We start from the raw sequence: 7,516 nt of genomic DNA, 5'->3' as shown, positions 1-7,516 counted from the left end.
CTAAGTACGCGAGCTGAGTCATTCCAGTCATTTCCTAGTCAAAGAGAGGAAATGGTGGAATTTTTCCATCCTGTGGGCTGTCAGCTGCGGAAAGCTTTATCTCAGGATTCACCAGGCCTCCCAGGGCAGGCGGATCTCACGTGTCTCAGGCACGTGCAGAGAACGAGGTACAGTTGGTCACGGTGGAGTTTCAGAAGTGCCTGGTGAAAGCCGCTGCCCCATTTCTCTGGGGTTTCATACATATTTGTAAAATCTTGCAACTTTTTTTGAAAGATGACACCATCATGAACAACACAATTACAGAGGCAAGCAGCAGAAAATGTTTTCTGAAGTCTCGTGGTCAAAAGACCTAATCTCGAGACTTCACGTGAGCTTCTTTTGCCCGAACAGATTTTCTAAACGTTACTCTGGTGGTTCAGTTACGATGACCCGGGACAGCTTGTTTGTCAGACGCTGCCGTATTCTTGTCTCGGTACAAATGTGTTACTCCGAGTTGCTATTAATAGCAATGATATGAAATACTTACTTTAGATGGAAGAAGTGGGGGCGAAGAGAAAGGGACCTTTCTGCTACCCATTAGAATGTCAAATTTTACATTTATTACGGGTATTGACCGCAATAACGCAGAGTCTTTTTTATTATCTCACAGTGATAATATAATCTCTATTTTGCTTAAGGTGAACAGTGATATTCAGACAGGAAGAATTACTAACAAAGAAAAGATAAAGCCCTAAATTATAAAAATGACTTCGTGGTTTCTCTCTGTAATACATTTCAAGTCCAGAAGGGACCATTAAGTTCACCTATATGCCAAGGATTTTCACACTGTGCTTTTTGATATATGGGATCTCACGTAACTTACCATTTCTTTTGACCCTTGCTCTTGAGCATTGTCTTTGATGGATTTTTTACAAACTATGTATTGAAATATTCACACACTTAGGGGCACGCTCACAAACTGGAAGAGATAAGAGAGGCATAATTCTCTTTCAGAGGTGCGGCGGTTCTTTTGGGGATAGAAGTTTTACTGTGTTTTTGCGACAATTTCAGTGACTGAAATCAGCACAAAGAAAAGTTTATCAGGCTGCAGGACCTTTAATGTGTTGATTTGAAAAGTTCTGTAGCAATTTTAATGAGCCCTTATTCTTGATTTGAAGTCTGGAATAGAACTGAATATTTCTGGGCATTTAGTGAGGAAAGTTACAGCAGAGTTATACCATTTACCGACTCCATAACTCTGACCACTGCTGTTCAGGACCAGAGGGACACCACCATCACGAGAACTCCCAACCATAACAGCTCATTTCTGCAGATGACTAGCACAAATTAAAATATATCAAAGACGAGGAGAGTAGTAATCCTGTCAAGAACCAGGTTAAATTCTGGGTACGTTGAATAGAAAAGGGAAACGAAGAGGAAAAAAAAAGAGAGGCAGTCCATTCTTGCATTTGTCCTAGCGGCTGGGTGACCTGGGGAGTACCTACGGCAGCCAATGGGTTGTCCCCTCCCGCAGATAAAGGACTAAAAATCTTATTGTTCTTTGCGCTCACTAAGTGAGGGCTGAGGCGATCTGTAAGAGAATAAGAGCGCCAGGAAACACGCTGAGGTGTTATACTGCCTTGAACAGTTTCTCTCCAAAGCCTCCTTTATAAGCAACACAGCAGTAACTTTATTTTTGAAATATATTTATCCACCACTGTTGCTAAACGTGCCCGAAGAATTTTTGTTTTCCAGAGGGATGAGACCGTCAGCTTTTACACATCAACAAACAAGCAGAGAAAAAGCTTTTTTTTTCGTTCGGATATGGAGCGTCACTTTTTGCGGGGGTAAAAGCTGGAGGTGCATAAAACCGAATTCTGCCATTTAATTAGTAATCAGCAATGATCTGTCAGTCAGAGTTACAGTAATTCGTGAACTGTTAAGTCAAAGCAAAAATGGCAAGTAATTAGACTGTATCCATTAAAGCTTCACTAGCACTCACTCATACAGCCAGGGTTTCAGTCTGAGGAAGAAATGGAAGTGTGAAGCTCCTTAATATATTCAGCTTTTTAATTAGCAATCAGTGCTGATTTGTCAGCCATACCAAGGCTAATGCACGAGCCATTGAAACACAGAAAAAAGGCACATTTTCGAAATCATTTCTGCTTATATTTACATTCCCTCCAGGCTGAAACACCGGAGAAACTACTGAAATATCATCTTTGCCATCACAGAGCAGCAGAAAGCATGTAGGAGCTCACAATCCAACACAGCCAATGAATTACCGACTGTTTGGGTAAAGACAGAACTTGAATATTTATGAGAGGTAGTTAGTATCTCCAAACACTGACAAATAAACATTACAATTTTTAACTGTACACGAAACAAAATCTCCAAGGGCTCGGCTAATGCAATTTATATTTGTCAATCCCATTTTAAAGAATCCGTTAATAAGTTGATAGCGCGCTCATCGGGCTGTCGCGCTTTCCTCCGTCTCTGGCCGGAGAAGGCGGTGGTGGAAGAGAAGTGCAAAAAGTCATCCTCCACCCCATCTTCACGGGCGCCGGGGAAACCTGAGCGGGCGAGGCGGAACGCAGCCCGCTCCTGGGCTTTGGTAGGCACGAGATTTTACATCTTCCAAAACCGGACGGGCTCTGCAGCGCTCCTGGGAAGCTGAGCAGCAAAGCTGGGCTCCCCAGCGTCCAGCCAAAAGCCCCTTCCGTCTTCCTCAGCCCTCAAAGAAACCAAGATGCTGGAGGGAGAGGGGGAACGAGAGGTATAAAGGTTCTCCTCTTTCTACCAACGTTAATATAACAATCAGAACTTTAATTGCTTAATTTCACTAATATGAAGTACCCACACACGGCCTCTCTACGTAGGGTGAAAATAAAAGGATGCTTCACATCTGTTTTTTCACTACTTCATACATCTCTGTATTTATATGTATAACAACTTGCTCCAGCAACAGCTCCCACTACAGTCAGAGTCTATACTTTAAGTCAGTGTCAGTGCATGGCTCAGCTGATAAAGGCACCAAGACAGCTTAAAATAATTACAATTTGCAGGTAGGGTGGTAATTGCACTCCTAACTGCCTAAATTAGGCACACAAATGCATGGTTGCATTTGTATAGAGGCTGACAGAGTACTCTGTGCCAGCTGAAAATTCAGCCCTAAATAGTGGTAATGTTCTTATCTAAAAATGACTTTTGTTTGCCTAACGTCTGACAGCGCTACATCTATTTCACTAGATGTTTAATTAGTTTGTTTTCATGGTGTTCTCATTTCCATTTCAGCTTTCGTTACTGATGGGAGAGAGCGGGTTTCTGGCGCTGCGCTTAGAACCGGTCCCAAGGCAAAGAACGTGGCTCCCGTTTGCCTTCACCCGTCCAATGTCAGCTGCACGGAGCACTCAGCCAACATTTTAAGCTCTCAACAGCTTTTGTGTTTTTAAAGTAGGTTTTAGCTAGCCCCTGTTTTTTCTCTGATGGCTGGCGTTCAGAGGCTGTAAACATCCATCTCACTGTGGAGTTTTCCGTTCCTATTTTCGAAACAGCAACTATTTTTCTGCAAAATACAGGTCAAGCCGTCCCGTTGAATCTACAGCAGAGCACAAACAGGTGCTCTCAAGCAGCTGTAATGTCTCCACCTTTTCTCTTTGAACAAAAACCTATAAAAGATTAATCGCCTTAGTCCATAAATGCTTTAATAGCTTGCCGTGAGTGTGCAGTTACGAATTCCAGGTACAGGGTCGCTCAAGCCCACACTAAGCTACATGAGGAAGTTCATGTGATATAGATATCAATACAAGGAGAAGAGATCAGCTCCAACCTGTGGTCCAGGCTCCCTCCGGTCTCTTGGCCAACCGATGGCTTCTTTAATGAACTAATAACTTTCTCAGAAAGGTTTTTTCTAATTTTTTTAAGCAAGCAGACAAACTATTATATAGTTTATACAGTATATACATCACCTTGCCTCAGTACAAGCTTTAGCCTATATAGTCCCTCCAAACTACCACCCGATAGCCGTACAGGCTTCTTAAACACTGTTTATAGGGAATAGTGCACAGAAGTTTATACTATTTCAACTTGTAACAAAGATAGGTTGATAACACAATACATAGTTTTCTCAAAACGTTGAAGGGTGTACTTGAATCAACTCTGTGGCAATGCACATACAGCACATCTACTCAAAGGAATTATCTTCTTGGAGCACCCCTTACCAGAACTTCAAGATACACATACTAACAAGGGATGCGAGCAAGCACACTGCTAGAAAACTGCATTATCCTTGAAAGTTGGGATCAGAACAGTGAGACATCTCCCACCGAACACCCAGCCAACAGAAGACCCTTTCCTTTGATAGCTGTTCTCCAATTTTAAAAGGCACCAATTTAGAACAATGGTTAAGTGTATGGATTCTTGTAGGAACAAGCATGAGCTTGTTGACCTGTTTGATTTTGTACAGCCTACAAGAAGAGAAGGCTGTGTTTTAAGCAAAAATCACCTTTTGACCTCCTCTTCAGAGAGTTCCAGTCTCTCCGAACGAAAACAATTCTGTATGCCAAATGCGGGCAGGCTAAGCTTTTAGCAGAGTGGCAAGTGAATGAGAGCTAGGTTAGAAATAAATGTCCTTTTTATCCCAAAGTTTGTTCCCTAAAGGGTTGCAGAACAGATACTATAGTTTTTCTGATCCAGAAATCTCAGCATAAAGACTTGAGAAAATACACTTAACTAAATTCTATGAATCAAAGTTTAAAGAATTTCTCAGGAGATTTGAATTGTCTGTATCATGACTGAAGCTAGGTTTTACACAAAACCTGACAACTACTGTTACTCAACAAGGTACATCCCATAGCATCTAGATGGTAAAAGCATTATTTTTTAAAATTCTGTTTTCGAGAACCAGTCTCACCTAAAATTTAAAAGATACCCTCCAAAATTATGTACTTGTTCTAATGCTACAGCACGCACATGTAGTATTGGAAATGGAGAAGGTGAGGACAAACCTCTTATTTGTGAAAATTTATTTTTGCTTGTTTCTGTTTCTCTGGAGCACCTCTCTAACTCTGAAAGCTCAGTTCCACCTCTAATCCTGTTGCTGTCATGTACTTGAGTTTCTTGCTGCTGTGAGACAGCTGTAAGCACACTCTCCCACTCCATTATCCACTCAGCCAATAGAAATACTGAGCAGACCCCCATGGAGCCCCACTCAATATGACCACAGCGAATACTAATAAGATTTGTTGTCCGATGGGTAGAGATCGGCCAGTTTTGTATTTGCTCACTAGTGGTTTCCCCACTGCTAGCAAACTTACAATACTGTCGTGCAAGACAATGCCTTATGAAAACTGGGTCAGACGATTCCTACTTTTTTTTTCCTTCCAGGATCCAAAAGACTTGTTCTCAATCTAATTACCTACAGCAGTGTAACAAGTTGTCAAATCAGCAAATCAGTGTTAATTATTACCTATCAGCTTGTTATTTTAACCCAAAATCTCACTGTTGTCACTTCTCTCTGTCTCACTGAAGAACTTCTGATTCTCTGACAGTCAATATCCAAAAAGCAGTTAAGGGCTTTAGTACAACACTAAGACACACAGTGGTGGTGTACCCTCTCACCAATTTGGGACCAGACATGCCTTCAATTAACTGTGCTAAAGTACATCACCTTGGAGTGCAGTCAAAGAGCAGCAGACAAAGTAACAAATACATTTTTCTCTTAGTCCTCACAAGATTTTTTTTTTTTAAACAGTACACCTGATTTTTTTTATTAAAAAGAGGTATCTCATGCTGAAACTTGACATAACAGGTTAAGATAATAATACATCCATAATGCAGGAGAGAGTAAAACCACCCTGGAGGCAGTCATGGTCATCTTTGTTCTTCTCTTTCAAGGGTTAGCAAAGCTGAACAGAACTAGTTCCTCCGTTAGAAAGTTCTATGTAACAAATGAAGAGCAGTAGGACTCAGCACTCTGAACAATCATTTTCCCTTCATTTAGCAACAGCAGAGCCGTGCAGTAGCAGTTACAACAAGATTAGGCAATACAGTAAGCACTACAGGTTCGATTAGTTTTGAGTGCAAGTGAACTTGAAATAGAAGTGAAATACAAATAATTCAGAAGTTAAAGATGACCAGAGGAATAATAGTAGGCCGATATTATCATAAATGTGCTGATTTGAGGTAAAACAGAACCAACAGAACTACAGCAATAAATTTGCATGGAGGTTACCAGGTTCAAGATGCCCTTCCAAAAGTAACAGAAAAGAAACCAAAAGCTGTTGTTGGTTTTTCAGCATACTATTTATTGAATAGTTTGTTTCCTAGAGCCACTTTATTGCGTGTCAGTGCATATTTAGCTCAGACCTTTATTTTGAATGGAAAAGGACAAAAGACCCATGGATACAAGGGAAGAGGGGAGAATGATGAATATATTAAGGAAAACAAAGTTTGGTCTGGCAGCTTCAGGCCTACCAAGTTGCATACCTTCTTAGGAACAGCTATATAGCTAACCAGAGCACAGTTGTAGCCCAGAGCCTGACACAACACTTTTTATGTGAAAGGGCGGAGTGGACTCTCATAAAAGCCTGTTTAGCAAAGCCATAAGCAGAGTTATTTTAAACAGTTTATTTACATTGCTTAGATTGGCAGAGATATACAAAACAGGTAAGTCCGACACGTTCAGAAGCATCACTAATTACATATAGACATAAGACAAGACACTGGTGGTTAAAAAGAAACCAGAAGTTAAGAATTCCTGCTACTACAGACAGACAGTTAAACCATTAATGAAATGCATAAATATACATATTTAGATAGTTCCTGAGATAGCATTGCATCATACTAACTGTTCAGAGATGAAAGAAGTGGACATATAGTTTTGAAGGAAGACACAAATACATGAGAAAGCCAGGTAAAAGCCTTAGGAGTACTACACCTTAAATTTGACACACCAAAATTGGGCCCTCAAGTTACAATGTCACACCAGCAATCCCATGCATTAAATAATTATTCGTTAACCAAGTCTGTGGAAAGTGTGGGGTTTTGGGGGTTTAACAGCCCTACTAAAAGGGATTGTAATTAATTTCTTCAGACTTCCACTTCAAAGAAATTCAAAGATTTCAATTGATCATTTTTCATGGTCAAATCGAGTCATAGCCTTTAAACTTGCTGTTCAAATAAACCCATGTAACATACCATTGTGTTACAGCGAGGCTGCAGAAGACCATAATCACGGAAACTCAATGCTATTTCTTTGTAAACAACTACATTTATAAAATATCTGGAATAAGCAGCCGTACAACAGGTTAACTGTCATACTTGACAGGTCAGGTACTTCATAATGCATCTCCATTTAAGAAATCAACAATTCAAACATTAGAGTGCTCTGCCAATTGATGAAGTTAGGCAAGCATGAGAGTCATCCAAGCTAGCGGTAAGTTATGCGAACATCATCTTCATTTCAAAATCTGACAGAGTAGTTTATTGCCTAGAGGAGACAGTTTCCACAGAAGAAAATGCTTCCATTATGTTGGCA

The sequence above is a fragment of the Vanellus vanellus genome, assembly GCF_965231255.1.
Source record: "Vanellus vanellus genome assembly, chromosome: 8".
NCBI classification, from domain to species: Eukaryota; Metazoa; Chordata; class Aves; order Charadriiformes; family Charadriidae; genus Vanellus; species Vanellus vanellus.
Note: the sequence above shows the minus strand (reverse complement) of the source record.